Here is a 14,697-nt window from a genome sequence, read left to right as displayed (position 1 = left end):
CGATAAACATTAAATGTTACCCAAGTCTACATTAACAGACATTAACTTTAATTCTAATGCACACAAGTGTGGCAGCAGAGCACAGCTCAGTGCAGCCTGCACCAGAAGGAAGCTCATCTCTGTGAGTGAGAGTGGAGGTATTTGCCTTTAGAGGGCCTTGTGGACACATTAAGGCCTATTTACATGTCTATAACGCCAACAGAGAACCCCATCTCTGCACTTAGGCTCAGTGGAGCCGTAGTTTTAAACATTGCAGGGAAGCAGAGCATTGAACGCTGCCTGACTCTTTTACAGAACAAGTAATGAGTCCCCACGATAGCTTGTTTTGGATGATTTAAAACTCTATATTAACCGTCAGCATGAGGTTTCTCTGTCATTTTTCTCTTGAAAGGAGTTATTGCCTGTATATTATTACTCTGATTGGCCTTTTCAAAACAAACGTCCCCAAGACGTTTTGAAAATTTGCAAAAGTAACAAAAATACTAACCAACAAGAATAACCTGTGATGTGCTTAATTGACCTCAGCGTGGAATCTCTATCTCTTGTTTACACAATTATGCAAAATTATGGCCTTTCTTGACCTTTCGCTGGGCCCCTCCCATGTCGCTTTTTAGAAAAATGTTACCTTTTTCTTCCCCTTTTGTCCCGACCACCACAATTAAGGGCCACGGCTCTGAATAACAAAACAGGGGCCCCTCCTTGCAAGGTAGCCTTAGGTTGTGTTTACACTCCAGGACATCAAAGGCATTGCTGAACTTTTCCAAGCCCCTCCTGCTCAGGTAGTAATCCCAAAGTATAATCTCTTTAAAAACTGTAAAACCCATTAGAGTGACACCGTCTAAATCCTCACAGAAAAGAGAGAGAGAGAGCAGGAGAGAGAGAGTAGGAAAGTAAACTTTGTGGGCCTCTAAATTGTGACAGATGCCTATCAAGTGGATTTAGAAACGTGGCGAGGAAGAGGAGAGATTGCATGTTTACTCTCAAAATTTCCTGGGACATGTTCGCAATAATTGGCTCGATGGATGGTTGTTTCCTGAGCAAACATGCTATAGGTGCTTTAAACAACATAATGTGTGTTTAAAGAAGAGATGTAATGGTGTTAATTTGGCCTAACTGACTCTAAAACAACAGCCAAGCCAGTAAAACAAACAAACCTCCTTAGCTGCCCTGCCTTTAGGGGGGATTCAAAGCATAATTCAAACTCAAATAAATATTGTAAATCGTTTGCCACCATCCTATGCATTTGGGATAGAAGTAACTGCTGGTGCTACTTTAATATGCTTGTATTAGTTAAGTGTTTATCTTTGCTATCTCACAACAGTTATTACAATAGTTAGCTAAACTACTAATTCGTACTTACCAATAATTCCTGCTTAACATTTCCTGAGTAAATATGAAGAAATATTGCACTAGGGTCACAGGCAGGTTGTGGGCCAAAGAGGTCAGCAGTTTGCACATGGTGGCATGGAGATGACACTCCTCCACTCTCCCTGCAATCCCAATCACTCACTTCTTTTAACTTTTTCTCTCCTTCTCCGCTTTTCTTTCCCTTTTCTTCCACTCCTTCCCACTCGCACATGCACTGAACCTCACCTTTACTTCACATTCCCTCTCGATTACACCACACACACAAATATATGTACAGTACACACACTCACACACACACACACACACACACACACAGACACTGTCCAATCATCCACTCCACATGCAGCGAGCAACTTTCTAAAAGCCATAAATCCTGGGGTGAAGAAATATTCCATTTCTACGGCCCCTTGCTGTGTATAGTCCCCTGGCCCTAGCTCTGCCATGCCATATCACAATCAATTCCATAAGCTAAACTGGGGTGGAAGGTGCTGTATGAAGGTCAGACAACCCACTTTGACTGCCATCTGAGCGTGAAGCACTTACCCTCCACACCATGTCCAAACTAGCTGCCAAGCAAAACCTTACAGTAATACACTACCTCCCAGCACTGCAACTCCCTCTTACGGTTCACCCAACACAGATCTTTGAATTCCAGATCCTGAAAGCAGATACTCTGTGCATTTATGTATTGATTTTCATTTTGTGTGTATCATTAAATTTGACCTTTTTGATGCCAAACAGTTACAGGACCCAGCAAAAATGTATTCTCATCAGGGTGGAAGCGCCTTCCACCTCAACAGACTAATGAAATGATTTTAGGTGGGTTAGCGGCTGCTTTAGGCAGGGTGACCCACCCCATTTATTCAATCGTAAGGGAAACTCTGGGATACATTATTGCCTTTAAATGAGGAATTCATTTACAAAAAGACATTGTTGAATAATAAATGACTGGATAAAATGTGGAATTTACATTTTATTGCAGGGTTTGAAACTTTCAAAAGGGAAACCTCAACAGGTCTGATTATAATATTTTGTAAAAAGGTCACCATTGGTGTAAGCTTTTTTTCCTTTATGTTTATCATCTGTCTTTATTATCCCTCCTTATTTTGCTGACTTACCACTGTATATCTTACCACTGTTTATTTAGCTTTCTCCTTTTTTTGCCCTTTCCCTGTTGACCCTCAACCTCTCTCTCCACTTACTCACCTGTCTGCCTCTCTTCCCTGCCGTGCCCCAGCTTAGTTACCCTGCAAAGCACAACTGTATGTGATGGAGAGAAGCACTGTTTACCTCCATGTTCTTGATTAAACCCGGGCACAGAGAAAGAGACGGTGAGTATTTTATTTAATGAGCGTGACGAACGCGAAGGTGTTCTCGTAAATCATCACATGGTTTACAAACTCAATAAGTAAGGGCTTCCTGCCTCAGCCAGCTAGGCCAGCGCGCACCTAAATTATTAACGAAGCTGGGGGCCCCCAGAGGCACAACTTTGATGATGTTATAAACAGGGGAGAGGACAAGGTGCCTTCTCAGCAAAAGATTATAGGACCTCCCACCTCCCCTCGAATCCCCGACCCCCACACACTCACTCCTAATTACCTACCTCCAATGGTGAGAGGGAGAGATAGAAATGGAGGGGGGGGGGGAAACATTCCTTTCCTCATTATTGCTCTGTAAACTAATGGAGACTGTACAGTACGCTGGTGCTTGTGCATGCAAGTGGGCAACACAAGTCAAACTTTCTGCACTCATAATAAAGAATAACTAATGCATCTGCATTATTTGTATTTATTTTTACAGATCTGTATTTGTAAATCATGAATATGCTAAGTGTGTTCATGCAAATTCCAATCTGTTTGGGCACCCAAGATGATCGCACCAAGTTCCTCTGCCAGAATTATAACACACACACACACACACACACACACACACACACACACACATTGGATAAATTTGTCTCTGGGCAATACTTTTTTAAATCCAAATTCATCAAGCTTTGATAATAGCTGATGCAGCGTTTCAATGGGTTAGGTGGGGGGAAATGTTGGGAGAGGATATGAAGAGGAGAACTGTAGGTGTAGATAGGGAACAGAAAAGTGTTTGTCAGGAAATACGCTGACCAAGTTCAGGTAATGAAATAATGTGAGAGAAGCTGGCAGATTTTACTGTAGATGAGAGACAGTGGTAGAAATGGAGGGAGAGAGCATGTAAGAAAAATAGAGGTAAGCGATAAAAGAAACAGAGAGAGAAATAAAAAATTGGAAACCTTTGTAATAATTAAAATCAACTTTCACATGTCAAAACACTTAGATATCTGAATTGCACTTGTGTTTTGTTCACATCCAACACACACAAGGACAAAAGGTGTATGAATGATGAAATAATCAGCATTCATTAATTTCTTGTATTATCCTCCCGAATAAGGCTACCATCTTTGTAGGCCTAGTTGTACCACACTGTTAGTAAACTAAAAAAAAACAGCAGCAAAGTCTCTGGTGAGAACGAGACAAAGAAGTATGATTTCCCCAGTGCCAAATGCTCCAAATTAAAAACTAAAAAGAGGTCCCCAGTGTCTTCGTTCTAAATCTGATAGCAAGTCAGATGAATTTGTCATTAAGCAGATAATAACTGTAGCGATTGCACTATGAGTGTTGGCCGTAATAAAGTCCCACATAACGCTCGTATTTGTGTAAAGATCTATTTTTGAGCCATTGGTTTTTAAATCAAGAGTGACGGTGAAGATAGTGAGGAGAAAGAGTGGATTCAATGCTGTAGATTGTCAAGTATGAAAATAACATCATTACAACTTCTTGGTAGAGATAGTTTAGATACAACTAAACCACATGGCCCTAGGCTCAAGTTGCACCAAAAGCCATTAGTCTATCACCCCAACTCCACCTTGCTTCTACATGTATATGATCTCAAATGTAGTAAAGTGAGGAAATCAAGGTCTGTATTCAGCCTGTTGCAGATCACACAGGAAATCTCCTTTCAGAACACATTTAGTTGTTGGGAAATAACCAACTAAAATAGATAGATGATTCAAAGTAAATTACCGCACTTGATGACATAATAACCTGAAACTGAACATTGTTGATTCATGAATGTAAAAGGATCCAAGGCTGGAATTTACCTGGAAGGCAGCAAAGCATCAATCACACTGAAACAGAATCAGATTTCATTGTTTTGCTCAGAACTGTGCTGAAGTGCTAAATATAAAAACACTTATTGAATCTGGCGCACCCAGAAAAAAAAACAGGTTTGTTTACAGTAGAAATAATCTGCAAATAAATCAACAGATGTGTGTTGATAATGTTAATGACTCATATTTTCACTCTCTCTCCTCCTGCATTCCTTTAACTGTACCGCTATGTCTCTCTTTCAATGTCCTCTTTCTCCTGAGTACAAACTGGTTAGTGCTGGGATGGCAACAAGTGAAAACAGAAACACAACATGAGGGCACCCAAATGAAGTGAGCAAATGTCACATGGTTGTGTGTGATTCTGTTTTACCAGCAAAAAAGTTTTTCTCTATCATATTGAGACTATCTCTCCACCATTACATATTCCATATGTACGGGGGATGATCCCCTTGAGGTCAGGTAGGTGGATACTTCTTTAAGACACACCAGCTTGCCCGGCCATGCCCTAAAAAGCACCTGTGCTGGCGAGGAATCACTGACAGTTTGATCGGAACTGTCTCCGAGCGGCCTACAGCTGGAGAGATAGTCTCTTCATTCAGAGAACCAAGGTTATAACGTAACCCAGCATTCCACTGTTCCACAGGATGATCCTTCAATCATTTATTTAAATAAAACAGCTTACTTCTGCACAGCATGCAAAGTACTAAAAAAAAAACTCTCCTCCAGCCGGTCACACCAGTGATTCATTTTGGTTTTTTGGCCTCCTTCTCCTCTGCACCTGTTTCATATCCATCTTTAACAAGCACATCACACCATCCTATGGCCAATCCTGAGCTGTGGCGGGGGTGTGGTCCAGGCACTCACAGCTGCTTCTCATAACCTTGATTCCCAGTCCAACTAACAATTAATAAGCAAATCCACAAAACCAGCCAAAAATAACATCTACCAATAAAACCAAATGCAAAATACACACACTGCTAAAACCCAAACTGGGCAATTAATCAAAACATGGAAAGTTGGGGTCAAAATTAAAAGCTGCCTAAATTCACATTCTGACACAAACATAAGACGCTGTGTGTCAAAATGAATTGGTTGATTCTGACTCTTTCACATGTGACATTTCAGGTCCAGAAAACGGGAGCGAGTAAAGACTCTTCGTTCAAACACCGCTGCCATTTTCTCCTCTGCATCCTCCATCTGTGGGAGTCTGAGGCAAGCAGTCGTCGCCCGACACAGAGCCATCTGTGAGGGGGATTCAACCGCGCACCAAGACATGGAAAAACGCACAGAGCGTGCTTTCATACGTTTCCCATCACAGTCAAGCAGAAAATTGAGAAAATTGTGTCAAAGATGAGGGTGCTTCCCAACCACTGGTCTTGAACTGTGGCCGTGTAAGGGAGGCAGCACTGAGGAGTCATGGTCATACACACGGCCTGATCGCTGCATCGCTCTGGAACGCCAAAAAAACACAGACGCCCCAAGGGGTTTTGATGGCATACGCAAGTCTCTGTCTTTCTGTTCTCCCCTCTCCTTTCTTCTTGCATAATGGCACCAGATCAGATGACTGTCGGTGAAGTAAACATCTCAGTCGCTCTTGTACTTGGGTGTTGCTCCTTTTCCATGCTTTCACAATTATCAGATTTTCTCTAGCCAAATCGCAATAACTCGCCTCCTGTGGTTATGTGCTTTAATCCCCGATTGAACAATTGCGCTTTCTGTGTGTATATGTGCGTATGAATTTGTAGTTTGACTTTTGGTGTGTGCAAGTGTACGCTTGGCTTTTACGGAGAGGCTTCAGTCCTACCTCACGTAATAGAATGTTCTACATTCATCATTAGCAGTCATAATGATAATTTGTAAATGACAGATAATGAGATAATTTGAGAAAGACTGAGGGATTGAAGCAAAGGGGGTTAAACGCTCAAAAGCACAGATGTCCTACATTAACACTTTCTGTTTTCTGGGATGCACATTACAGAAGTTATGATTGACCCTGAGACGTGTATCCTCAACTCAAGACGCAAACTCCCACTACAATAAGTCATCTGTTGAATCCCAAAATTAGGCTGATGACACAGATGCCAAAGAATGCACTCTGAGAGGGAAGTGATGTCACCGCTGCCTACTAAAACTGTATCTGTTCAAATCAAATTAGATCGACGGCGCCCTGGCACATTAAATTACCCGAAATACCACCAAAGACGCTGCCACTATTTGACATCTGCAAAAATAAATGGGAGTGCTAACAAAGTGTCTTACACTGGGAGCCAGTCGGGCAAGTAGACTTCCTGTCTGAACGAAGCGGCAGACGGTTTCCTTCATCATTGTCTGGGTTTGGACAACTGTACATGCCATGCCTATGATGATATTGCTTGAAAAAAAACAGAATGAGAGAAATTGTCGGGATGTTTTCTACTCTGTTGATGAAAGGAACAGTGCCGTTCACTTTAAATTAGGGGAACGAAAAAAAAAATGTCATTACGACAAGATGAATTTTTCGCATCTATTCTATACAAATTACAGTTTTTTTGAATTGCTTTGGTACTATTATCGCAAGTAGGTTGTAAAACCTCACGACTCAAGTACAAACTCAAAGCAGATCAACAAAATGTTTCAAACATGTAGTCAGATGTTCCATTGACTAAGTACAACACACAGAATTTCACAGTAACTTTGACACTGACAATTACCCTTTAACATGGAGCAGGATGGACAGCAAGGAAAAGGAAGAGCTTGTGGACAAGGGATCCGTCAGAGAGGTGGGTATGGGCAGCAACAGAGAGGCCAGAGAGGTTACTGTAAATACTGTAAAAACAAATGATTGTTGAGGATGTCTTCATTGATCACAACTTGATAACACATAGGATAGATATTATAGAAGTGATAGACTCTGTAAGTGTTGGGTTATGTAAGTGTATTACCTAATGTGAAAACTGTAATCTGTTTTTTACACTACTGTAGCATATTACTCTGAAACATGTATCTTGCATTGTTTGTTACTGGATTCACTGGTAGTTAAAACGGCTAAACTGAGAATATATCACTATGTTGTGTTTTGGTGATTAAACCATATGTTCCCATGAAATTTCACAAAAAAAAAATTATATTTCAAATCAATGGTTGTGTGGTGAGAGATGCTTAAAATCCAAATGAATGCACAATAGCAAGTTTTGAATGAAAAACTGGTTGTGTTACAAGTGAGAGGAGTTTGTAGTTTTGTACTAAGAGTTGTTAAATTGTACCACATAGTTGCGATAATAGTACCAAAGCGATAAAAAATAAAATAAAAAATAAAAACTATATTCAAAGCCAATACATGCAATAGCTGGAACATTGACATTAATTGAATAGACAAACATCTATTCTTGTTCTACTTAAATCCACAAAAAGCCAATGACATCAGACAGATAAGTCAAATCCCTCCCTCGATCATCTATAGCTTGATGCATTGATCAGTGATGTCATTGTGGCTGACTAGACTCCCCAGCAGTGACACTGTGTACTGAGGAAAGGGTTAGGTGTGGGGGCTCCACAGCCATAATTAGCTTGCCATCCAGAGGAAAGTTAATATTTCTCAAGTTGAAGTGAAGCTTATTGGTTTCCTAGACAGGCTGTAATGGATAACCCAATTAGGCACTGCGCACACACACACACACACACACACACACACACACACACACACACACACACACACACACACGCACAAAAACAAATGCAGGCAGCACACAAATGAAAACACAAACACACTCGTCCACTCCCCGGGAGGCCTACAGTCAGACAGACAGTGACACACAAATCTATCCCCATTCCCTACATGACAGACCAGGCTGGCCGGCTGAGCAGCTGCCTGATCAATAGTCATCAGTGACCTCGTCCCCTTGGTTGTCACTTAAGCCAAAACTGTAAGACACAAAGTCAGCAAACGGCACATTTTTACACTCTTTCAATGTGTGTTTTCCACACAATACACATAGTTATGTGTATTGTACATGAGTTTCAAGATCTGAATATGGGAGTTGCACGTGTGCTTTGTCAGGTCTCATGCATTATTAAGCTTACTGTAAGGGAATACAATCTTGTGTGTGTTTGCACATCACAAGTATTGCTAAATATGCAATACATATACAGGGAAACTAACAGGGTGTCAAAATACAGTAATCAATTTTTTTCTTGGGTCACTGATCCGTTGTCACATATGCCAATCAAAATCAAATTATTCATATTTTACAGTTATTGCATGGACAGTCCGGCACGCATGTACGCCACCAACTGCTCAGTCAACCAAAGATGCCATATGATTCACTTCAGATTGAGACTGTTGGATTTTCTGAGGCAATCCTTATAGGTAAAGAATATTTTTGAATTCATAATTAAAGGGAAAATGGAAAGTTTTTTCTAATTGTATTACACATAGCATAACATAACATATCATCACTCAATGTGGTAACTGAAATATTTGTTTTACTGGATCTGATTTAATTATTGTACACATTCCTCGGTCAAACAAATAGAGATTAAAATGATGCAAAATTCTGATATATATAAGATTCCTATATATGTATGCAGTTTTTAACAAGTGAACTGATGCACATCTACATGTGAATATATTAATGAAAAAAAAAAGAAACAATTCCGTTCAAAATCAAACACGTAGTTGACAACTAAAAAGCAACAGGCAGCAGGGACCCAGGGAGCTAGCACTGCCACCACAATAACAACACCAAACCAATGTTTGTTGATAAATAAAACATATTCGATCAAAGCATAAATGCTAATGAAACGAGAACCTGCAAACGCAAGAGCTGAACGTGTGAGCTCTGGCAAACACAAAGTGTGTGAGAGAGGTGTTAATTGCTGTGCTAATTAGGTCCTGATTGCATTGCTCTTGTTTTGCACTTGCAGGTGATTAAAATTTCAACAGAGCACATTATTTGGCACTGTTAACAGGTGCCAAGCTCTGCACACAACACAGACACACAGCAACACACACACACACACACACACACACACACACACACACACACACACACACACACACACACACACACACACACACACACACACACACACACACACACACACACTCACAGACACAGAAATACATAGTCACACACATAGCTGCACTAACACAGTAACAAGCATGTGCACGCAAATGCTGCTGTAAAGGGTCATTACTATAGCTCTGGTCCTGCTAACTACACACAGCTAAATATGAAGTCATTCATTTGTTTACTTCATGGAGAATGTGACACACTTATAACAACATAATGAGACATGGATTTTAAGTGGAAAAAAAACATCTTCCATAACTCATCAAAGACATGACTGTCAGAAAGCATATGCAGGGAATGTTACACATGCTCTCTTTTGATAATATTGTTGTTTTTGTTCATCTATAGCATTTTTTCTTTACAGCTGACTATACTTTTCACATTTAACTTTTCCCAGTTACTAATCCCCATTCAAGCTGTACGCCACATTGTCCTCTTTTATCCTTTAAGAAAGTTGCTCACAGTCTTTATGTATTTCTCCACTGAATTTGAATCAATCTGACACAGAATATAATGCTTTTTTTGCAGATTAAACATTAAAAAATCACTTATACAAATATGGCCACATTGTAGTTTGTGACCAGTCATATATTCACTGTATTTTGCAGTTATTTCCTACAAGATCTAATACCTCTACAATGATGCTGGTTAGTAAAATCCTATGAATCATAAAACCCAGATTTAAAAAAGATAGAATTTGTCTTGCAATTATCATACAGTAGTACAAAGTAATTAAACATTCCAGTTTATATTGTGCTTAAGTGTTACATATTCCCAAGCAAATTTACATTTATTCAAATAACCCCTAAACCAATTTACACTGGCTAGACCTACTCTATCTGTAAAGTGTCTCGAGATAACTCTTGTTATGATTTGATACTATAAATAAAAATGAATTGAATTGAATTGAACATGTGGCCTTTGGGTCCCTGAAGAATAATGCAAAACATAAAAACTTTATTATATTGTTGAGTTGCATGTTAGGAAACTGGGATCTGCTTTACACTCTCACCACAGTGGGTAGCAGGAGGTAGTTGATCAGCAACTGGCTGGCTGGCTGGCTGGCTGGCTGACAAGTATGGGGAGGAACTGCTGTTGGGACCACTGTTAGTGAAATGACAGCAAGCGGAGAGCGTCTGATGTGTTCGGTTCCAGAACAGTTGAGCGGCTGTCCCCATTGAGGCAGCAGTGTCTGTGTGTGTGTGTGTGTGTGTGTGTGTGTGTGTGTGTGTGCATGTGTGTGTGTATTGACGCAGGCCTGGGAAAATCTGCATCTGTTACATGAGCGGGATTGCAGTGAGATCTGAGCTGTCAGAGTGACAGGCTAGTGTCTTCCTTTCTTTTCACTATCTCCTATCTATCTATCTATCTATCTATCTATCTATCTATCTATCTATCTATCTATCTATCTATCTATCTATCTATCTATCTATCTATCTATCTATCTATCTATCTATCTATCTATCTGAGCAGGTACACACACAGACATAAAGGCAGCAGCATGAACAGATAGACAGACAAGCTGCAAGGCAGACAGACATAAATATGACTTAATGAATGACATTTGTTTGTTCTAAAGGACTTGGCCTAAAGCAGCAACCTTCATCACTGGTGACAGACGAGTTACTCACACACAAAACCTACCAGGAGGCCCAAATCCCCGAACTTCAGAGGCATTTTCTTATAGTCATCATATGTCAATGTAATGCGACGTTCTCGATAACAAAACCTTATGTAACAGTTAAACAATGTCGGAGCAACTTTAACAGAAAATCTCATTTGGCTTTTGATGCGGTGTGATTATTGCCGTTATGAATATTGATTATGATATAAACCAATACATTAGACAAATGTTTAATTTCCAGACATCATGGAGCTGGACCAAGGACATAAAATTCATGGATATGCAACACTGAGACTATTACATTTTACTAATCAGTCCTAATTACTTAATGTGAAGCCTTTTATTGAAATATCAATGAAGATTACACAGCATTATGTATATGGCATTTACTCAGTTACATTATTCAGAGTAATGCAAAGAGATCGATCTCCTTTCCCTTAGCAGCAGAACTACTTGGACAGTATGAATAATAGTAGATGTTTTGGTCATGTGAATGCATTTTGCATATTAACAGACAAAAAAACATGCATTTGTTTTGTTTTGTTTTTTTCATTTACACTAATGTAATGTAATGCTTTCAGCCACAAATTCATCATTAGCTTGAGGCTAATGATACCCTTTGGTGTTAATGAGCAATGCTAGCAATAGTAACAACACATAGCTTATAGAGAACCTTTTCCCCTTTAATTTGCGTACAGTACAGTGTAATGCAAAATTGAATGGCAAGACAAAACGCATACAAAGACAATGCACAAATGGTCTGCATTCATATAGCCCTTCTACCTTATCGGTCAAAGCGCTTTACAATTTTCAGTGTTCAGTGTCTTGCTCAAGGACACTTCAACATGTGGAAAGGAAGAGCTAGGGATCGAACTGTCAACCTTATGGTTAAAAGACTACCCACTGAGCCACAGCCGCCAACAAACAGATTTAGAATGGTACTTCACTTTGTAAAACGGCAGGTACTTAGTACACCAGAAAGTCTAATGTTGTAGTATTATGTTGACGTGTAAAAAAACAATAAAGTAGAGATGGTATTTTCTTAATTAATACTGACCAATTCTCAAGTTGATCAAATACTGGATATTCTGGATATTGAATATAAAAAATAATTTTTGCAGTATAGGATTCCTCAGACTCAGCTCAAGGTCATTTAAGACCTAATAGATCAAGCTACATCCAACTGCTTATTTACAACCTAAAACCAGCCCCTGTCATCGTTACATAGTCCCATATTTACCTAACCCCATCACTTAGCTGTGTGCTTATGGCTGGATGGATCTCCCAACACCAGACCATCCCACCTTTACCCTCAGCCTTCTCAACTGCAGGTTTATGTTTGTGCCACTGCTACCAAGTCATGACATACAACAGCTGAGATGCAGGGCTTAAAGTCGTCATACTAGAGCAGAAACCCTCCTATATCTTATTGCAGTTAGCCAAAGTGTCTCTCTCTCTCTCTCTCTCTCTCTCTCTCTCTCTCTCTCTCTCTCACACACACACACACACGCATGCACACTGCCCGAGGTCCTAACCAGCTGCTTTGTCTTCCAGAGGGCCCACAGTACTGGACCGGGACACCTGTCATTCTCCCACGAATGAGTGAGAGAGGCAGACGGAAGGAGAGAGAGAGAGAGAGAGAGAGAGAGAGAGAGAGAGAAAAAAAAAAAAAAAAAAAAAAAAAAAAAAAAAAAAAAAGAGAGAGAGAGAGCGAGAGAGAGAGAGAGAGAAAGAAAGAGAGAGAGAGAGAGAGAGAGAGAGAGGTTTGTGTGTTGCTTTGCCTTGGCAACAAACACTTGTATTTTATGCCAATAAAGAAGCAAACAGACATGAACTGAAGTGTACATTAATGCACATGTGCAGTTAAAACAAACAAGTCTTGCTTTAGGGATGTGATGCCATATATTTAGCAGTTATGGTACTTATCAAGCGTTTTCTTTCATGTGTAAACATACTATATATTTTCTATATATTATTACTTTTAAATGTTGTTAAAACAAACAGCTTTTGTTACAGAAATATCTGAGAGTACCAGGCCATTTCTTGGGCTTTCTGAGGCCCAGTATCAGCTCACAACAGTACAGAAATCCCACCATGAATTGTGGCCTTTATAAAGTAGCTAAATCTGCAATCAAGTAGCATTTTATAAGTGTCTGTATTTGAGATTCAGTTGATTTTTCTGCAAGAAATTGACCGCTAGTTTGACAGATACAGTAGATATATGATTTATGTATTACTATATGAAGTCTGCATTTGTATCTTTGAAGATGCAACAAAGTCAGTTTGTGTTCCACATACATGCCAATGCCCTCAATAACAATTTGCAAAGGCATACACCTAAAATTCAAAATGTGAGTAAATTATAAAGTAAAAAACAAACACGACTATACACAGTATCTAAGGAGAATGGGAACGCTGCAGCTACTAAGACAAGCAGACTGTATACAGACTACATGTCTTTTAGAAGAAATTCTTTGTTTCTCACAAAGCCACATGTGGGCAGATGAATACAAGTTTTTTTTACCAAATGAAACACTGTGATGTAGAAGGTTTCTGCTCCTGAATGGTCATTATAAGTATGTGCATTGCTTGCTTCAGTCAAAGTAATGGAAGATGCAAGAAGCAATGAAAAATAGCTGGCCTATTTTTGCCCCAGAAACTTTTAACTGCTGATAAAGATCAATGGCACTGCTGATGATATAAATTCTGAGCTGCTAGTTTGTATTGATCAGGCTGTAATGCTTTTGGCTCTCAGGATGGCAGATGGAGCTAGCTAAGAACTTCAGCAAAGAAAGAAAAAACAAAAAGATTAACGTTGTAGGCCTACTTGTCTATAGTTTTGATAAGAAATTCTTCAAGCCAAATATACATGGCTTCAGGAAACATGGGCTTCTGAGGTGTCTGACCCTTTCTAAAGAAAAAATGGATTCAATAGTTTGTGAGTTCTCAAAGAGTTTAACATCAGCTGAATGTTAGGGATTTGCCTGAAATAGGGGTTTGTGCTAAAAAAAATAGTTGTTACAGTTCAAACCGGTTGCAGGAGTGGCAGAAACTACAAGAACAGGATGAAGAAAAATGTCATTTTGTGTAGTTGAGTTTAAGTTTGGAATTAAGGCCTCAACAGAGTCAGACAGTCGGACGACAGCAATGAAGCCAATGAAAAGAAGCTAAACCTGGTGTTATATAGTCACGTTTTCTAGTTTAAGTTCAAATTCTTGCTGCAGTGTTCTGAACCATTCAAAGACATTTAGCACTAGCACATGCAGTCTGACAACAAAACAGTAAAATTATCAAGTCAGGATGAAACAAAGATGTGACTTGACAGAAAAGACCAAATTTTAAATGTTGTGTATTTGAAAAAAGGTTGTATTGGTGATGTATGTGCTGAGCAAAAGAGATTATGCATCTCTGGCCCATCAATTTGAAAGTATACAGAGGAGGAGTATACCTCCTCTGTCCGTCAGTACCGGACCCCTCCCTGGTGTGTTTTCCTCCTTCTTACGGTCAGCTTC

This window comes from Perca fluviatilis, chromosome 22, assembly GCF_010015445.1.
Source record: "Perca fluviatilis chromosome 22, GENO_Pfluv_1.0, whole genome shotgun sequence".
NCBI lineage: Eukaryota > Metazoa > Chordata > Actinopteri > Perciformes > Percidae > Perca > Perca fluviatilis.
This window is presented reverse-complemented; position numbering follows the sequence as displayed.